This window comes from Pipistrellus hanaki, assembly GCF_964339955.1.
Source record: "Pipistrellus hanaki genome assembly, contig: scaffold_24, whole genome shotgun sequence".
Taxonomy (NCBI): domain Eukaryota; kingdom Metazoa; phylum Chordata; class Mammalia; order Chiroptera; family Vespertilionidae; genus Pipistrellus; species Pipistrellus hanaki.
The window spans coordinates 6,058,690-6,080,882 of NW_028182302.1; positions in this window are offsets into that span (position 1 = coordinate 6,058,690).

Genomic DNA, 22,193 nt, shown 5'->3' on the forward strand with positions numbered 1-22,193 from the left:
TAATTCGAGTTAAGATCACATGAAACACTGTATTAATCCTATATTCTTTACTTAAAGGAGACTAGAGTGGTAAATGTGTGTTATACAAGGCAGAATACCATTGAAATAGAGAAAGAAACACGTTCGGCAGCTTTGGAAAGTCTTACACTTCACTAAAACGTAGTACTAAACTCTATAACACAGTTGAGAGACAATGTTCCCGAGCTGCCTCAGTTCATAACAGTGTGTAGGAAGTTGTTTGATAAAGTGGGCAAAGCTTATACTTGGACCAGAAGGCAGAATATAGGAAACTACATGAAAACATGAATAATTCAGTGAAAATGACTGTATACAGATGAGAACTTGTTTAAAACAGCTGAAAGAGAATCTCCAAGTCAGTTCTTAGTGTAGAAAAGGTAGCTAAGATAAGGGAAATCCTTAATTCTAGATAAGATAACATCAAACACTGTATGAATCCTATATTCATTACTTAAAGGAAACTAGAGTGGTAAATGTGTGTTATACAAGCCAGAATACCATTGAAATAGAGAAAGAAACACGTTCGGCAGCTTTGGAAAGCTTTACACTTCACTGAAATGTAGTACTACACTCTATAACACAGTTGGGAGACAATGTTCCGGAGCTGCCTCGGTTCATAACAGTGTGTAGGAAGTTGTTTGATAAAGTGGGCAAAGCTAATACTTGGACCTAAAGGCAAAATATAGGAAACTACATTAAAACATGATTAATTCAGTGAAAATGACTGTAAACAGATGAGAACTTGCTTAGAACAGCTGAAAGAGAATCTCCAAGTCAGTTCTTACTGTAGAAAAGGTAGCTAAGATAAGGGAAATTCTTAATTCGAGTTAATATTACATGAAACACTGTATGAATCGTATATTCATTACTTAAAGGAGACTAGAGTGGTAAATGTGTGTTATACAAGGCAGAATACCATTGAAATAGAGAAAGAAACACGTTCGGCAGCTTTGGAAAGCCTTACACTTCACTGAAATGTAGTACTACACTCTATAACACAGTTGAGAGACAATGTTCCCGAGCTGCCTCAGTTCATAACAGTGTGTAGGAAGTTGTTTGATAAAGTGGGCAAAGCTTATACTTGCACCAGAAGGCAGAATATAGGAAACTACATGAAAACATGAATAATTCAGTGAAAATGACTGTATACAGATGAGAACTTGTTTAGAACAGCTGAAAGAGAATCTCCAAGTCAGTTATTAGTGTAGAAAAGGTAGCTAAGATAAGGGAAATCCTTAATTCAAGTTAAGATAACATCAAACACTGTATGAATCCTATATTCATGTCTTAAAGGAGACTAGAGTGGTAAATGTGTGTTATACAAGGCAGAATACCATTGAAATAGAGAAATAAACACGTTCGGCAGCTTTGGAAAGCCTTACACTACACTGAAATGTAGTACTACACTCTATAACACAGTTGAGAGACAATGTTCCTGAGCTGCCTCATTTCATAACATTGTGTAGGAAGTTGTTTGATAAAGTGGGCAAAGCTTATACTTGGACCAGAAGGCAGAATATAGGAAACTACATGAAAACATGGATAATTCAGAGAAAATGACTGTAAACAGATGAGAACTTGTTTAGAACAGCTGAAAGAGATTCTCCAAGTCGGTTCTTAGTGTAGAAAAGGTAGCTAAGATCCGGGAAATCCTTAATTTAAGTTAAGATGACATGAAACACTGTATGAATCCTATCTTCTTTACTTAAAGGAGACTAGAGTGGTAAATGTGTGTTATACAAGGCAGAATACCATTGAAATAGAGAAAGAAACACGTTCGGCAGCTTTGAAAGCCTTACACTTCACTGAAATGTAGTACTACACTCTATAACACAGTTGAGAGACAATGTTCCCGAGCTGCCTCAGTTCATAACAATGTGTAGGAAGTTGTTTGATAACGTGGGCAAAGCTAATACTTGGGCCAGAAAGCAGAATATAGGAAACTACATGAAAACATGAATAATTCAGTGAAAATGACTGTATACAGATGACAACTTGTTTAGAACAGCTGAAAGAGAATCTCCAAGTCAGTTCTAAGTGTAGAAAAGGTAGCTAAGATAAGGGAAATCCTTAATTCGAGTTAAGATAACATCAAACACTGTATGAATCCTATATTCATTACTTAAAGAACACTAGAGTGAAAAATGTGTTTTATACAAGACAGAATACCATTGAAATAGACAAAAAAAACACGTTCGGCAGCTTTGGAAAGCTTTACACTTCACTGAAATGTAGTACTACACTCTATAACACAGTTGAGAGACAATTTTCCCGAGCTGCCTCAGTTCATAACAGTGTGTAGGAAGTTGTTTGATAAAGTGGACAAAGCTTATACTTGGACCAGAAGGCAGAATATAGGAAACTACATGAAAACATGATTAATTCAGTGAAAATGACTGTAAACAGATGAGAACTTGCTTAGAACAGCTGAAAGAGAATCTCCAAGTCAGTTCTTAGTGTAGAAAAGGTAGCTAAGATAAAGGAAATCCTTAATTCTATTTAAGATAACATCAAACACTGTATGAATCCTATATTCATTACTTAAAGGAGACTAGAGTGGTACATGTGTGTTATACAAAGCAGAATACCATTGAAATAGAGAAAGAAACACATTCGGCAGCTTTGGAAAGCCTTACACTTCACTGAAATGTAGTACTACACTCTATAACACAGTTGAGAGACAATGTTCCCGAGCTGCCTCAGTTCATAACAGTGTGTAGGAAGTTGTTTGATAAAGTGGGCAAAGCTTATACTTGGGCCAGAAAGCAGAATATAGGAAACTACATGAAAACATGAATAATTCAGTGAAAATGACTGTATACAGATGAGAACTTGTTTAAAACAGCTGAAAGAGAATCTCCAAGTCAGTTCTTAGTGTAGAAAAGGTAACTAAGATAAGGGAAATCCTTAATTCTAGATAAGATAACATCAAACACTGTATGAATCCTATATTCATTACTTAAAGGAAACTAGAGTGATAAATGTGTGTTATACAAGCCAGAATACCATTGAAATAGAGAAAGAAACACGTTCGGCAGCTTTGGAAAGCCTTACACTTCACTGAAATGTAGTACTACACTCTATAACACAGTTGAGAGACAATGTTCCCGAGCTGCCTCAGTTCATAACAGTGTGTAGGAAGTTGTTTGATAACGTGGGCAAAGCTTATACTTGGGCCAGATAGCAGAATATAGGAAACTACATGAAAACATGAATAATTCAGTGAAAATGACTGTAAACAGATGAGAACTTGCTTAGAACAGCTGAAAGAGAATCTCCAAGTCAGTTCTTACTGTAGAAAAGGTAGCTAAGATAAGGGAAATTCTTAATTCGAGTTAATATTACATGAAACACTGTATGAATCGTATATTCATTACTTAAAGGAGACTAGAGTGGTAAATGTGTGTTATACAAGGCAGAATACCATTGAAATAGAGAAAGAAATACGTTCGGCAGCTTTGGAAAGCCTTACACTTCACTGAAATGTAGTACTACACTCTATAACACAGTTGAGAGACAATGTTCCCGAGCTGCCTCAGTTCATAACAGTGTGTAGGAAGTTGTTTGATAAAGTGGGCAAAGCTTATACTTGCACCAGAAGGCAGAATATAGGAAACTACATGAAAACATGAATAATTCAGTGAAAATGACTGTATACAGATGAGAACTTGTTTAGAACAGCTGAAAGAGAATCTCCAAGTCAGTTATTAGTGTAGAAAAGGTAGCTAAGATAAGGGAAATCCTTAATTCGAGTTAAGATAACATCAAACACTGTATGAATCCTATATTCATGTCTTAAAGGAGACTAGAGTGGTAAATGTGTGTTATACAAGGCAGAATACCATTGAAATAGAGAAATAAACACGTTCGGCAGCTTTGGAAAGCCTTACACTACACTGAAATGTAGTACTACACTCTATAACACAGTTGAGAGACAATGTTCCTGAGCTGCCTCATTTCATAACATTGTGTAGGAAGTTGTTTGATAAAGTGGGCAAAGCTTATACTTGGACCAGAAGGCAGAATATAGGAAACTACATGAAAACATGGATAATTCAGAGAAAATGACTGTAAACAGATGAGAACTTGTTTAGAACAGCTGAAAGAGATTCTCCAAGTCGGTTCTTAGTGTAGAAAAGGTAGCTAAGATCCGGGAAATCCTTAATTTAAGTTAAGATGACATGAAACACTGTATGAATCCTATCTTCTTTACTTAAAGGAGACTAGAGTGGTAAATGTGTGTTATACAAGGCAGAATACCATTGAAATAGAGAAAGAAACACGTTCGGCAGCTTTGAAAGCCTTACACTTCACTGAAATGTAGTACTACACTCTATAACACAGTTGAGAGACAATGTTCCCGAGCTGCCTCAGTTCATAACAGTGTGTAGGAAGTTGTTTGATAACGTGGGCATAGCTTATACTTGGGCCAGAAAGCAGAATATAGGAAACTACATGAAAACATGAATAATTCAGTGAAAATGACTGTATACAGATGAGAACTTGTTTAGAACAGCTGAAAGAGAATCTCCAAGTCAGTTCTAAGTGTAGAAAAGGTAGCTAAGATAAGGGAAATCCTTAATTCGAGTTAAGATAACATCAAACACTGTATGAATCCTATATTCATTACTTAAAGAACACTAGAGTGAAAAATGTGTTTTATACAAGGCAGAATACCATTGAAATAGAGAAAAAAACACGTTCGGCAGCTTTGGAAAGCTTTACACTTCACTGAAATGTAGTACTACACTCTATAACACAGTTGAGAGACAATTTTCCCGAGCTGCCTCAGTTCATAACAGTGTGTAGGAAGTTGTTTGATAAAGTGGGCAAAGCTTATACTTGGACCAGAAGGCAGAATATAGGAAACTACATGAAAACATGATTAATTCAGTGAAAATGACTGTAAACAGATGAGAACTTGCTTAGAACAGCTGAAAGAGAATCTCCAAGTCAGTTCTTAGTGTAGAAAAGGTAGCTAAGATAAGGGAAATCCTTAATTCTATTTAAGATAACATCAAACACTGTATGAATCCTATATTCATTACTTAAAGGAGACTAGAGTGGTACATGTGTGTTATACAAGGCAGAATACCATTGAAATAGAGAAAGAAGCACGTTCGGCAGCTTTGGAAAGCCTTACACTTCACTGAAATGTAGTACTACACTCTATAACACAGTTGAGAGACAATGTTCCCGAGCTGCCTCAGTTCATAACAGTGTGTAGGAAGTTGTTTGATAAAGTGGGCAAAGCTTATACTTGGGCCAGAAAGCAGAATATAGGAAACTACATGAAAACATGAATAATTCAGTGAAAATGACTGTATACAGATGAGAACTTGTTTAAAACAGCTGAAAGAGAATCTCCAAGTCAGTTCTTAGTGTAGAAAAGGTAGCTAAGATAAGGGAAATCCTTAATTCTAGATAAGATAACATCAAACACTGTATGAATCCTATATTCATTACTTAAAGGAAACTAGAGTGGTAAATGTGTGTTATACAAGCCAGAATACCATTGAAATAGAGAAAGAAACACGTTCGGCAGCTTTGGAAAGCCTTACACTTCACTGAAATGTAGTACTACACTCTATAACACAGTTGAGAGACAATGTTCCCGAGCTGCCTCAGTTCATAACAGTGTGTAGGAAGTTGTTTGATAACGTGGGCAAAGCTTATACTTGGGCCAGATAGCAGAATATAGGAAACTACATGAAAACATGAATAATTCAGTGAAAATGACTGTATACAGATGAGAACTTGTTTAGAACAGCTGAAAGAGAATCTCCAAGTCAGTTCTTAGTGTAGAAAAGGTAGCTAAGATAAGGGAAATCCTTAATTCGAGTTAAGATAACATCAAACACTGTATGAATCCTATATTCATGTCTTAAAGGAGACTAGAGTGGTAAATGTGTGTTATACAAGGCAGAATACCATTGAAATAGAGAAAGAAACACGTTCGGCAGCTTTGGAAAGCTTTACACTTCACTGAAATGTAGTACTACACTCTATAACACAGTTGGGAGACAATGTTCCCGAGCTGCCTCAGTTCATAACAGTGTGTAGGAAGTTGTTTGATAAAGTGGGCAAAGCTTATACTTGGACCTAAAGGCAAAATATAGGAAACTACATGAAAACATGATTAATTCAGTGAAAATGACTGTAAACAGATGAGAACTTGCTTAGAACAGCTGAAAGAGAATCTCCAAGTCAGTTCTTACTGTAGAAAAGGTAGCTAAGATAAGGGAAATTCTTAATTCGAGTTAATATTACATGAAACACTGTATGAATCGTATATTCATTACTTAAAGGAGACTAGAGTGGTAAATGTGTGTTATACAAGGCAGAATACCATTGAAATAGAGAAAGAAACACGTTCGGCAGCTTTGGAAAGCCTTACACTTCACTGAAATGTAGTACTACACTCTATAACACAGTTGAGAGACAATGTTCCCGAGCTGCCTCAGTTCATAACAGTGTGTAGGAAGTTGTTTGATAAAGTGGGCAAAGCTTATACTTGCACCAGAAGGCAGAATATAGGAAACTACATGAAAACATGAATAATTCAGTGAAAATGACTGCATACAGATGAGAACTTGTTTAGAACAGCTGAAAGAGAATCTCCAAGTCAGTTATTAGTGTAGAAAAGGTAGCTAAGATAAGGGAAATCCTTAATTCGAGTTAAGATAACATCAAACACTGTATGAATCCTATATTCATGTCTTAAAGGAGACTAGAGTGGTAAATGTGTGTTATACAAGGCAGAATACCATTGAAATAGAGAAATAAACACGTTCGGCAGCTTTGGAAAGCCTTACACTACACTGAAATGTAGTACTACACTCTATAACACAGTTGAGAGACAATGTTCCTGAGCTGCCTCATTTCATAACATTGTGTAGGAAGTTGTTTGATAAAGTGGGCAAAGCTTATACTTGGACCAGAAGGCAGAATATAGGAAACTACATGAAAACATGGATAATTCAGAGAAAATGACTGTAAACAGATGAGAACTTGTTTAGAACAGCTGAAAGCGATTCTCCAAGTCGGTTCTTAGTGTAGAAAAGGTAGCTAAGATCCGGGAAATCCTTAATTTAAGTTAAGATGACATGAAACACTGTATGAATCCTATCTTCTTTACTTAAAGGAGACTAGAGTGGTAAATGTGTGTTATACAAGGCAGAATACCATTGAAATAGAGAAAGAAACACGTTCGGCAGCTTTGAAAGCCTTACACTTCACTGAAATGTAGTACTACACTCTATAACACAGTTGAGAGACAATGTTCCCGAGCTGCCTCAGTTCATAACAGTGTGTAGGAAGTTGTTTGATAACGTGGGCAAAGCTTATACTTGGGCCAGAAAGCAGAATATAGGAAACTACATGAAAACATGAATAATTCAGTGAAAATGACTGTATACAGATGAGAACTTGTTTAGAACAGCTGAAAGAGAATCTCCAAGTCAGTTCTAAGTGTAGAAAAGGTAGCTAAGATAAGGGAAATCCTTAATTCGAGTTAAGATAACATCAAACACTGTATGAATCCTATATTCATTACTTAAAGAACACTAGAGGAAAAATGTGTTTTATACAAGGCAGAATACCATTGAAATAGAGAAAAAAACACGTTCGGCAGCTATGGAAAGCTTTACACTTCACTGAAATGTAGTACTACACTCTATAACACAGTTGAGAGAAAATGTTCCCGAGCTGCCTCAGTTCATAACAGTGTGTAGGAAGTTGTTTGATAAAGTGGGCAAAGCTTATACTTGGACCAGAAGGCAGAATATAGGAAACTACATGAAAACATGATTAATTCAGTGAAAATGACTGTAAACAGATGAGAACTTGCTTAGAACAGCTGAAAGAGAATCTCCAAGTCAGTTCTTAGTGTAGAAAAGGTAGCTAAGATAAGGGAAATCCTTAATTCTATTTAAAATAACATCAAACACTGTATGAATCCTATATTCATTACTTAAAGGAGACTAGAGTGGTAAATGTGTGTTATACAAGGCAGAATACCATTGAAATAGAGAAAGAAACACGTTCGGCAGCTTTGGAAAGCCTTACACTACACTGAAATGTAGTACTACACTCTATAACACAGTTGAGAGACAATGTTCCCGAGCTGCCTCAGTTCATAACAGTGTGTAGGAATTAGTTTGATAAAGTGGGCAAGGCTTATACTTGGACCAGAAGGCAGAATATAGGAAACTACATGAAAACATGATTAATTCAGTGAAAATGACTGTCAACAGATGAGAACTTGTTTAGAACAGCTGAAAGAGATTCTCCAAGTCAGTTCTCAGTGTAGAAAAGGTAGCTAAGATACGGGAAATCCTTAATTCGAGTTAAGATCACATGAAACACTGTATGAATCCTATATTCTTTACTTAAAGGAGACTAGAGTGGTTATGTGTGTTATACAAGGCAGAATACCATTGAAATAGAGAAAGAAACACGTTCGGCAGCTTTGGAAAGCCTTACACTTCACTGAAATGTAGTACTACACTCTATAACACAGTTGAGAGACAATGTTCCCGAGCTGCCTCAGTTCATAACAGTGTGTAGGAAGTTGTTTGATAAAGTGGGCAAAGCTTATACTTGGACCAGAAGGCAGAATATAGGAAACTACATGAAAACATGATTAATTCAGTGAAAATGACTGTAAACAGATGAGAACTTGCTTAGAACAGCTGAAAGAGAATCTCCAAGTCAGTTCTTAGTGTAGAAAAGGTAGCTAAGATAAGGGAAATCCTTAATTCTATTTAAGATAACATCAAACACTGTATGAATCCTATATTCATTACTTAAAGGAGACTAGAGTGGTAAATGTGTGTTATACAAGGCAGAATACCATTGAAATAGAGAAAGAAACACGTTCGGCAGCTTTGGAAAGCCTTACACTTCACTGAAATGTAGTACTACACTCTATAACACAGTTGAGAGACAATGTTCCCGAGCTGCCTCAGTTCATAACAGTGTGTAGGAAGTTGTTTGATAAAGTGGGCAAAGCTTATACTTGGACCAGAAGGCAGAATATAGGAAACTACATGAAAACATGAATAATTCAGTGAAAATGACTGTATACAGATGAGAACTTGTTTAGAACAGCTGAAAGAGAATCTCCAAGTCAGTTATTAGTGTAGAAAAGGTAGCTAAGATAAGGGAAATCCTTAATGAGAGTTAAGATAACATCAAACACTGTATGAATCCTATATTCATGTCTTAAAGGAGACTAGAGTGGTAAATGTGTGTTATACAAGGCAGAATACCATTGAAATAGAGAAATAAACACGTTCGGCAGCTTTGGAAAGCCTTACACTACACTGAAATGTAGTACTACACTCTATAACACAGTTGAGAGACAATGTTCCTGAGCTGCCTCATTTCATAACAGTGTGTAGGAAGTTGTTTGATAAAGTGGGCAAAGCTTATACTTGGACCAGAAGGCAGAATATAGGAAACTACATGAAAACATGGATAATTCAGAGAAAATGACTGTAAACAGATGAGAACTTGTTTAGAACAGCTGAAAGAGATTCTCCAAGTCAGTTCTTAGTGTAGAAAAGGTAGCTAAGATCCGGGAAATCCTTAATTTAAGTTAAGATGACATGAAACACTGTATGAATCCTATCTCCTTTACTTAAAGGAGACTAGAGTGGTAAATGTGTGTTATACAAGGCAGAATAACATTGAAAAAGAGAAAGAAACACGTTCGGCAGCTTTGAAAGCCTTACACTTCACTGAAATGTAGTACTACACTCTATAACACAGTTGAGAGACAATGTTCCCGAGCTGCCTCAGTTCATAACAGTGTGTAGGAAGTTGTTTGATAACGTGGGCAAAGCTTATACTTGTGCCAGAAAGAAGAATATAGGAAACTACATGAAAACATGACTAATTCAGTGAAAATGACTTTATACAGATGAGAACTTGTTTAGAACAGCTGAAAGAGAATCTCCAAGTCACTTCTAAGAGTAGAAAAGGTAGCTAAGATAAGGGAAATCCTTAATTCGAGTTAAGATAACATCAAACACTGTATGAATCCTATATTCATTACTTAAAGAACACTAGAGTGATAAATGTGTGTTATACAAGGCAGAATACCATTGAAATAGAGAAAAAAACACGTTCGGCAGCTTTGGAAAGCTTTACACTTCACTGAAATGTAGTACTACACTCTATAACACAGTTGAGAGACAATGTTCCCGAGCTGCCTCAGTTCATAACAGTGTGTAGGAAGTTGTTTGATAAAGTGGGCAAAGCTTATACTTGGACCAGAAGGCAGAATATAGGAAACTACATGAAAACATGAATAATTCAGTGAAAATGACTGTAAACAGATGAGAACTTGCTTAGAACAGCTGAAAGAGAATCTCCAAATCAGTTCTTAGTGTAGAAAAGGTAGCTAAGATAAGGGAAATCCTTAATTCTAGTTAAGATAACATCAAACACTGTATGAATCCTATATTCATTACTTAAAGGAGACTAGATTGGTAAATGTGTGTTACACAAGGCAGAATACCATTGAAATAGAAAAAGAAACAAGTTCGGCAGCTTTGAAAAGCCTTACTCTTCACTGAAATGTAGTACTACACTCTATAACACAGTTGAGAGACAATGTTCCCGAGCTGCGTCAGTTCATAACAGTGTGTAGGAAGTTGTTTGATAAAGTGGGCAAAGCTTATACTTGGACCAGAAGGCAGAATATAGGAAACTACATGAAAACATGAATAATTCAGTGAAAATGACTGTAAACAGATGAGAACTTGCTTAGAACAGCTGAAAGAGAATCTCCAAGTCAGTTCTTAGTGTAGAAAAGGTAGCTAAGATAAGGGAAATCCTTAATTCTATTTAAGATAACATCAAACACTGTATGAATCCTATATTCATTACTTAAAGGAGACTAGAGTGGTAAATGTGTGTTATACAAGGCAGAATACCATTGAAATAGAGAAAGAAACACGTTCGGCAGCTTTGGAAAGCCTTACACTTCACTGAAATGTAGTACTACACTCTATAACACAGTTGAGAGACAATGTTCCCGAGCTGCCTCAGTTCATAACAGTGTGTAGGAAGTTGTTTGATAAAGTGGGCAAAGCTTATACTTGGACCAGAAGGCAGAATATAGGAAACTACATGAAAACATGATTAATTCAGTGAAAATGACTGTAAACAGATGAGAACTTGTTTAGAACAGCTGAAAGAGATTCTCCAAGTCAGTTCTCAGTGTAGAAAAGGTAGCTAAGATAAGGGAAATCCTTAATTCGAGTTAAGATAACATCAAACACTGTATGAATCCTATATTCATGTCTTAAAGGAGACTAGAGTGGTAAATGTGTGTTATACAAGGCAGAATACCATTGAAATAGAGAAATAAACACGTTTGGCAGCTTTGGAAAGCCTTACACTACACTGAAATGTAGTACTACACTCTATAACACAGTTGAGAGACAATGTTCCCGAGCTGCCTCAGTTCATAACAGTGTGTAGGAATTAGTTTGATAAAGTGGGCAAGGCTTATACTTGGACCAGAAGGCAGAATATAGGAAACTACATGAAAACATGATTAATTCAGTGAAAATGACTGTAAACAGATGAGAACTTGTTTAGAACAGCTGAAAGAGATTCTCCAAGTCAGTTCTCAGTGTAGAAAAGGTAGCTAAGATCCGGGAAATCCTTAATTCGAGTTAAGATCACATGAAACACTGTATGAATCCTATATTCTTTACTTAAAGGAGACTAGAGTGGTAAATGTGTGTTATACAAGGCAGAATACCATTGAAATAGAGAAAGAAACACGTTCGGCAGCTTTGGAAAGCCTTACACTTCACTGAAATGTAGTACTACACTCTATAACACAGTTGAGAGACAATGTTCCCGAGCTGCCTCAGTTCATAACAGTGTGTAGGAAGTTGTTTGATAAAGTGGGCAAAGCTTATACTTGGACCTAAACGCAAAATATAGGAAACTACATGAAAACATGATTAATTCAGTGAAAATGACTGTAAACAGATGAGAACTTGCTTAGAACAGCTGAAAGAAAATCTCCAGGTCAGTTCTTAGTGTAGAAAAGGTAGCTAAGATAAGGGAAATCCTTAATTCTATTTAAGATAACATCAAACACTGTATGAATCCTATATTCATTACTTAAAGGAGACTAGAGTGGTAAATGTGTGTTATACAAGGCAGAATACCATTGAAATAGAGAAAGAAACACGTTCGGCAGCTTTGGAAAGCCTTACACTTCACTGAAATGTAGTACTACACTCTATAACACAGTTGAGAGACAATGTTCCCGAGCTGCCTCAGTTCATAACAGTGTGTAGGAAGTTGTTTGATAAAGTGGGCAAAGCTTATACTTGCACCAGAAGGCAGAATATAGGAAACTACATGAAAACATGAATAATTCAGTGAAAATGACTGTATACAGATGAGAACTTGTTTAGAACAGCTGAAAGAGAATCTCCAAGTCATTTATTACTGTAGAAAAGGTAGCTAAGATAAGAGAAATCCTTAATGAGAGTTAAGATAACATCAAACACTGTATGAATCCTATATTCATGTCTTAAAGGAGACTAGAGTGGTAAATATGTGTTATACAAGGCAGAATACCATTGAAATAGAGAAATAAACACGTTCGGCAGCTTTGGAAAGCCTTACACTACACTGAAATGTAGTACTACACTCTATAACACAGTTGAGAGACAATGTTCCTGAGCTGCCTCATTTCATAACAGTGTGTAGGAAGTTGTTTGATAAAGTGGGCAAAGCTTATACTTAGACCAGAAGGCAGAATATAGGAAACTACATGAAAACATGGATAATTCAGAGAAAATGACTGTAAACAGATGAGAACTTGTTTAGAACAGCTGAAAGAGATTCTCCAAGTCAGTTCTTAGTGTAGAAAAGGTAGCTAAGATCCGGGAAATCCTTAATTTAAGTTAAGATGACATGAAACACTGTATGAATCCTATCTTCTTTACTTAAAGGAGACTAGAGTGGTAAATGTGTGTTATACAAGGCAGAATACCATTGAAATAGAGAAAGAAACACGTTCGGCAGCTTTGAAAGCCTTACACTTCACTGAAATGTAGTACTACACTCTATAACACAGTTGATAGACAATGTTCCCGAGCTGCCTCAGTTCATAACAGTGTGTAGGAAGTTGTTTGATAAAGTGGGCAAAGCTTATACTTGGACCAGAAGGCAGAATATAGGAAACTACATGAAAACATGAATAATTTAGTGAAAATAACTGTAAACAGATGAGAACTTTTTTAGAACAGCTGAAAGAGAATCTCCAAATCAGTTCTTAGTGTAGAAAAGGTAGCTAAGATAAGGGAAATCCTTAATTCTAGTTAAGATAACATCAAACACTGTATGAATCCTATATTCATTACTTAAAGGAGACTAGATTGGTAAATGTGTGTTATACAAGGCAGAATACCATTGAAATAGAAAAAGAAACACGTTCGGCAGCTTTGAAAAGCCTTACACTTCACTGAAATGTAGTACTACACTCTATAACACAGTTGAGAGACAATGTTCCCGAGCTGCCTCAGTTCATAAAAGTGTGTAGGAAGTTGTTTGATAAAGTGGGCAAAGCTTATACTTGGACCAGAAGGCAGAATATAGGAAACTACATGAAAACATGAATAATTCAGTGAAAATGACTGTAAACAGATGAGAACTTGCTTAGAACAGCTGAAAGACAATCTCCAAGTCAGTTCTTAGTGTAGAAAAGGTAGCTATTATAAGGGAAATCCTTAATTCTATTTAAGATAACATCAAACACTGTATGAATCCTATATTCATTACTTAAAGGAGACTAGAGTGGTAAATGTGTGTTATACAAGGCAGAATACCATTGAAATAGAGAAAGAAACACGTTCGGCAGCTTTGGAAAGCCTTACACTTCACTGAAATGTAGTACTACACTCTATAACACAGTTGAGAGACAATGTTCCCGAGCTGCCTCAGTTCATAACAGTGTGTAGGAAGTTGTTTGATAAAGTGGGCAAAGCTTATACTTGGACCAGAAGGCAGAATATAGGAAACTACATGAAAACATGATTAATTCAGTGAAAATGACTGTAAACAGATGAGAACTTGTTTAGAACAGCTGAAAGAGATTCTCCAAGTCAGTTCTCAGTGTAGAAGAGGTAGCTAAGATAAGGGAAATCCTTAATTTGAGTTAAGATAACATCAAACACTGTATGAATCCTATATTCATGTCTTAAAGGAGACTAGAGTGGTAAATGTGTCTTATACAAGGCAGAATACCATTGAAATAGAATAATAAACACGTTTGGCAGCTTTGGAAAGCTTTACACTACACTGAAATGTAGTACTACACTCTATAACACAGTTGAGAGACAATGTTCCCGAGCTGCCTCAGTTCATAACAGTGTGTACGAATTAGTTTGATAAAGTGGGCAAGGCTTATACTTGGACCAGAAGGCAGAATATAGGAAACTACATGAAAACATGATTAATTCAGTGAAAATGACTGTAAACAGATGAGAACTTGTTTAGAACAGCTGAAAGAGATTCTCCAAGTCAGTTCTCAGTGTAGAAAAGGTAGCTAAGATCCGGGAAATCCTTAATTCGAGTTAAGATCACATGAAACACTGTATGAATCCTATATTCTTTACTTAAAGGAGACTAGAGTGGTAAATGTGTGTTATACAAGGCAGAATACCATTGAAATAGAGAAAGAAACACGTTCGGCAGCTTTGGAAAGCCTTACACTTCACTGAAATGTAGTACTACACTCTATATCACAGTTGAGAGACAATGTTCCCGAGCTGCCTCAGTTCATAACAGTGTGTAGGAAGTTGTTTGATAAAGTGGGCAAAGCTTATACTTGGACCTAAAGGCAAAATATAGGAAACTACATGAAAACATGATTAATTCAGTGAAAATGACTGTAAACAGATGAGAACTTGCTTAGAACAGCTGAAAGAGAATCTCCAAGTCAGTTCTTAGTGTAGAAAAGGTAGCTAAGATAAGGGAAATTCTTAATTCGACTTATTATTACATGAAACACTGTATGAATCCTATATTCATTACTTAAAGGAGACTAGAGTGGTAAATGTGTGTTATACAAGGCAGAATACCATTGAAATAGAGAAAGAAACACGTTCGGCAGCTTTGGAAAGCCTTACACTTCACTGAAATGTAGTACTACACTCTATAACACAGTTGAGAGACAATGTTCCCGAGCTGCCTCAGTTCATAACAGTGTGTAGGAAGTTGTTTGATAAAGTGGGCAAAGCTTATACTTGCACCAGAAGGCAGAATATACGAAACTACATGAAAACATGAATAATTCAGTGAAAATGACTGTATACAGATGAGAACTTGTTTAGAACAGCTGAAAGAGAATCTCCAAGTCAGTTATTAGTGTAGAAAAGGTAGCTAAGATAAGGGAAATCCTTAATGAGAGTTAAGATAACATCAAACACTGTATGAATCCTATATTCATGTCTTAAAGGAGACTAGAGTGGTAAATGTGTGTTATACAAGGCAGAATACCATTGAAATAGAGAAATAAACACGTTCGGCAGCTTTCGAAAGCCTTACACTACACTGAAATGTAGTACTACACTCTATAACACAGTTGAGAGACAATGTTCCTGAGCTGCCTCATTACATAACAGTGTGTAGGAAGTTGTTTGATAAAGTGGGCAAAGCTTATACTTGGACCAGAAGGGAGAATATAGGAAACTACATGAAAACATGGATAATTCAGAGAAAATGACTGTAAACAGATGAGAACTTGTTTAGAACAGCTGAAAGAGATTCTCCAAGTCAGTTCTCAGTGTAGAAAAGGTAGCTAAGATCCGGGAAATCCTTAATTTAAGTTAAGATGACATGAAACACTGTATGAATCCTATCTTCTTTACTTAAAGGAGACTAGAGTGGTAAATGTGTGTTATACAAGGCAGAATACCATTGAAATAGAGAAAGAAACACGTTCGGCAGCTTTGAAAGCCTTACACTTCACTGAAATGTAGTACTACACTCTATAACACAGTTGAGAGACAATGTTCCCGAGCTGCCTCAGTTCATAACAGTGTGTAGGAAGTTGTTTGATAAAGTGGGCAAAGCTTATACTTGGACCAGAAAGCAGAATATAGGAAACTACATGAAAACATGAAAAATTCAGTGAAAATGACTGTATACAGATGAGAACTTGTTTAGAACAGCTGAAAGAGAATCTCCAAGTCAGTTCTAAGTGTAGAAAAGGTAGCTAAGATAAGGGAAATCCTTAATTCTAGTTAAGATAACATCAAACACTGTATGAATCCTATATTCATGTCTTAAAGGACACTAGAGTGGTAAATGTGTGTTATACAAGGCAGAATACCATTGAAATAGAAAAAGAAAAACGTTCGGCAGCTTTGAAAAGCCTTACACTTCACTGAAATGTAGTACTACACTCTATAACACAGTTGAGAGACAATGTTCCCGAGCTGCCTCAGTTCATAACAGTGTGTAGGAAGTTGTTTGATAAAGTGGGCAAAGCTTATACTTGGACCAGAAGGCAGAATATAGGAAACTACATGAAAACATGAATAATTCAGTGAAAATGACTAAACAGATGAGAACTTGTTTAGAACAGCTAAAAGAGAATCTCCAAGTCAGTTCTTAGTATAGAAAAGGTAGCTAAGATAAGGGAAATCCTTAATTCGAGTTAAGATAACATCAAACACTGTATGAATCCTATATTCATTACTTAAAGGAGACTAGATTGGTAAATGTGTGTTATACAAGGCAGAATACCATTGAAATAGAGAAGGAAACACGTTCCGCAGCTTTGAAAAGCCTTACTCTTCACTGAAATGTAGTACTACACTCTATAACACAGTTGAGAGACAATGTTCCCGAGCTGCCTCAGTTCATAACAGTGTGTAGGAAGTTGTTTGATAAAGTGGGCAAAGCTTATACTTGGACCAGAAGGCAGAATATAGGAAACTACATGAAAACATGATTAATTCAGTGAAAATGACTGTAAACAGATGAGAACTTGTTTAGAACAGCTGAAAGAGATTCTCCAAGTCAGTTCTCAGTGTAGAAGAGGTAGCTAAGATAAGGGAAATCCTTAATTTGAGTTAAGATAACATCAAACACTGTATGAATCCTATATTCATGTCTTAAAGGAGACTAGAGTGGTAAATGTGTCTTATACAAGGCAGAATACCATTGAAATAGATTAATAAACACGTTTGGCAGCTTTGGAAAGCTTTACACTACACTGAAATGTAGTACTACACTCTATAACACAGTTGAGAGACAATGTTCCCGAGCTGCCTCAGTTCATAACAGTGTGTAGGAATTAGTTTGATAAAGTGGGCAAGGCTTATACTTGGACCAGAAGGCAGAATATAGGAAACTACATGAAAACATGATTAATTCAGTGAAAATGACTGTAAACAGATGAGAACTTGTTTAGAATAGCTGAAAGAGATTCTCCAAGTCAGTTCTCAGTGTAGAAAAGGTAGCTAAGATCCGGGAAATCCTTAATTCGAGTTAAGATCACATGAAACACTGTATGAATCCTATATTCTTTACTTAAAGGAGACTAGAGTGGTAAATGTGTGTTATACAAGGCAGAATACCATTGAAATAGAGAAAGAAACACGTTCGGCAGCTTTGGAAAGCCTTACACTTCACTGAAATGTAGTACTACACTCTATAACACAGTTGAGAGACAATGTTCCCGAGCTGCCTCAGTTCATAACAGTGTGTAGGAAGTTGTTTGATAAAGTGGGCAAAGCTTATACTTGGACCTAAAGGCAAAATATAGGAAACTACATGAAAACATGATTAATTCAGTGAAAATGACTGTAAACAGATGAGAACTTGCTTAGAACAGCTGAAAGAGAATCTCCAAGTCAGTTCTTAGTGTAGAAAAGGTAATAAGATAAGGGAAATTCTTAATTCGACTTATTATTACATGAAACACTGTATGAATCCTATATTCATTACTTAAAGGAGACTAGAGTGGTAAATGTGTGTTATACAAGGCAGAATACCATTGAAATAGAGAAAGAAACACGTTCGGCAGCTTTGGAAAGCCTTACACTTCACTGAAATGTAGTACTACACTCTATAACACAATTGAGAGACAATGTTCCCGAGCTGCCTCAGTTCATAACAGTGTGTAGGAAGTTGTTTGATAAAGTGGGCAAAGCTTATACTTGCACCAGAAGGCAGAATATACGAAACTACATGAAAACATGAATAATTCAGTGAAAATGACTGTATACAGATGAGAACTTGTTTAGAACAGCTGAAAGAGAATCTCCAAGTCAGTTATTAGTGTAGAAAAGGTAGCTAAGATAAGGGAAATCCTTAATGAGAGTTAAGATAACATCAAACACTGTATGAATCCTATATTCATGTCTTAAAGGAGACTAGAGTGGTAAATGTGTGTTATACAAGGCAGAATACCATTGAAATAGAGAAATAAACACGTTCGGCAGCTTTCCAAAGCCTTACACTACACTGAAATGTAGTACTACACTCTATAACACAGTTGAGAGACAATGTTCCTGAGCTGCCTCATTACATAACAGTGTGTAGGAAGTTGTTTGATAAAGTGGGCAAAGCTTATACTTGGACCAGAAGGGAGAATATAGGAAACTACATGAAAACATGGATAATTCAGAGAAAATGACTGTAAACAGATGAGAACTTGTTTAGAACAGCTGAAAGAGATTCTCCAAGTCAGTTCTCAGTGTAGAAAAGGTAGCTAAGATCCGGGAAATCCTTAATTTAAGTTAAGATGACATGAAACACTGTATGAATCCTATCTTCTTTACTTAAAGGAGACTAGAGTGGTAAATGTGTGTTATACAAGGCAGAATACCATTGAAATAGAGAAAGAAACACGTTCGGCAGCTTTGAAAGCCTTACACTTCACTGAAATGTAGTACTACACTCTATAACACAGTTGAGAGACAATGTTCCCGAGCTGCCTCAGTTCATAACAGTGTGTAGGAAGTTGTTTGATAAAGTGGGCAAAGCTTATACTTGGACCAGAAAGCAGAATATAGGAAACTACATGAAAACATGAAAAATTCAGTGAAAATGACTGTATACAGATGAGAACTTGTTTAGAACAGCTGAAAGAGAATCTCCAAGTCAGTTCTAAGTGTAGAAAAGGTAGCTAAGATAAGGGAAATCCTTAATTCTAGTTAAGATAACATCAAACACTGTATGAATCCTATATTCATGTCTTAAAGGACACTAGAGTGGTAAATGTGTGTTATACAAGGCAGAATACCATTGAAATAGAAAAAGAAAAACGTTCGGCAGCTTTGAAAAGCCTTACACTTCACTGAAATGTAGTACTACACTCTATAACACAGTTGAGAGACAATGTTCCCGAGCTGCCTCAGTTCATAACAGTGTGTAGGAAGTTGTTTGATAAAGTGGGCAAAGCTTATACTTGGACCAGAAGGCAGAATATAGGAAACTACATGAAAACATGAATAATTCAGTGAAAATGACTAAACAGATGAGAACTTGTTTAGAACAGCTAAAAGAGAATCTCCAAGTCAGTTCTTAGTATAGAAAAGGTAGCTAAGATAAGGGAAATCCTTAATTCGAGTTAAGATAACATCAAACACTGTATGAATCCTATATTCATTACTTAAAGGAGACTAGATTGGTAAATGTGTGTTATACAAGGCAGAATACCATTGAAATAGAGAAGGAAACACGTTCCGCAGCTTTGAAAAGCCTTACACTTCACTGAAATGTAATACTACACTCTATAACACAGTTGAGAAACAATGTTCCCGAGCTGCCTCAGTTCATAACAGTGTGTAGGAAGTTGTTTGATAAAGTGGGCAAAGCTTATACTTGGACCAGAAGGCAGAATATAGGAAACTACATGAAAACATGATTAATTCAGTGAAAATGACTGTATACAGATGAGAACTTGTTTAGAACAGCTGAAAGAGAATCTCCAAGTCAGTTCTAAGTGTAGAAAAGGTAGCTAAGATAAGGGAAATCCTTAATTCTAGTTAAGATAACATCAAACACTGTATGAATCCTATATTCATGTCTTAAAGGACACTAGAGTGGTAAATGTGTGTTATACAAGGCAGAATACCATTGAAATAGAAGAGGAAAAACGTTCGGCAGCTTTGAAAAGCCTTACACTTCACTGAAATGTAGTACTACACTCTATAACACAGTTGAGAGACAATGTTCCCGAGCTGCCTCAGTTCATAACAGTGTGTAGGAAGTTGTTTGATAAAGTGGGCAAAGCTTATACTTGGACCAGAAGGCAGAATATAGGAAACTACATGAAAACATGAATAATTCAGTGAAAATGACTAAACAGATGAGAACTTGTTTAGAACAGCTAAAAGAGAATCTCCAAGTCAGTTCTTAGTATAGAAAAGGTAGCTAAGATAAGGGAAATCCTTAATTCGAGTTAAGATAACATCAAACACTGTATGAATCCTATATTCATTACTTAAAGGAGACTAGATTGGTAAATGTGTGTTATACAAGGCAGAATACCATTGAAATAGAGAAGGAAACACGTTCCGCAGCTTTGAAAAGCCTTACACTTCACTGAAATGTAATACTACACTCTATAACACAGTTGAGAAACACTGTTCCCGAGCTGCCTCAGTTCATAACAGTGTGTAGGAAGTTGTTTGATAAAGTGGGCAAAGCTTATACTTGGACCAGAAGGCAGAATATAGGAAACTACATGAAAACATGATTAATTCAGTGAAAATGACTGTAAACAGATGAGAACTTGCTTAGAACAGCTGAAAGAGAATCTCCAAGTCAGTTCTTAGTGTAGAAAAGGTAGCTAAGATAAGGGAAATTCTTAATTCGAGTTAATATTACATGAAACACTGTATGAATCCTATATTCATTACTTAAAGGAGACTAGAGTGGTAAATGTGTGTTATACAAGGCAGAATACCATTGTAATAGAGAAAGAAACACGTTCGGCAGCTTTGGAAAGCCTTACACTTCACTGAAATGTAGTACTACACTCTATAACACAGTTGAGAGACAATGTTCCCGAGCTGCCTCAGTTCATAACAGTGTGTAGGAAGTTGTTTGATAAAGTGGGCAAAGCTTATACTTGCACCAGAAGGCAGAATATAGGAAACTACATGAAAACATGGATAATTCAGAGAAAATGACTATAAACAGATGAGAACTTGTTTAGAACAGCTGAAAGAGAATGTCCAAGTCAGTTCTTAGTGTAGAAAAGGTAGCTAAGATCCGGGAAATCCTTAATTTAAGTTAAGATAACATCAAACACTGTATGAATCCTATATTCATTACTTAAAGAACACTAGAGTGATAAATGTGTGTCATACAAGGCAGAATACCATTGAAATAGAGAAAAAAACACGTTCGGCAGCTTTGGAAAGCTTTACACTTCACTGAAATGTAGTACTACACTCTAAAACACAGTTGAGAGACAATGTTCCCGAGCTGCCTCAGTTCATAACAGTGTGTAGGAAGTTGTTTGATAAAGTGGGCAAAGCTTATACTTGGACCAGAAGGCAGAATATAGGAAACTACATGAAAACATGAATAATTTAGTGAAAATAACTGTAAACAGATGAGAACTTTTTTAGAACAGCTGAAAGAGAATCTCCAAATCAGTTCTTAGTGTAGAAAAGGTAGCTAAGATAAGGGAAATCCTTAATTCTAGTTAAGATAACATCAAACACTGTATGAATCCTATATTCATGTCTTAAAGGACACTAGAGTGGTAAATGTGTGTTATACAAGGCAGAATACCATTGAAATAGAAAAAGAAACACGTGCGGCAGCTTTGAAAAGCCTTACACTTCACTGAAATGTAGTACTACACTCTATAACACAGTTGAGAGACAATGTTCCCGAGCTGCCTCAGTTCATAACAGTGTGTAGGAAGTTGTTTGATAAAGTGGGCAAAGCTTATACTTGGACCAGAAGGCAGAACATAGGAAACTACATGAAAACATGAATAATTCAGTGAAAATGACTAAACAGATGAGAACTTGTTTAGAACAGCTAAAAGAGAATCTCCAAGTCAGTTCTTAGTATAGAAAAGGTAGCTAAGATAAGGGAAATCCTTAATTCGAGTTAAGATAACATCAAACACTGTATGAATCCTATATTCATTACTTAAA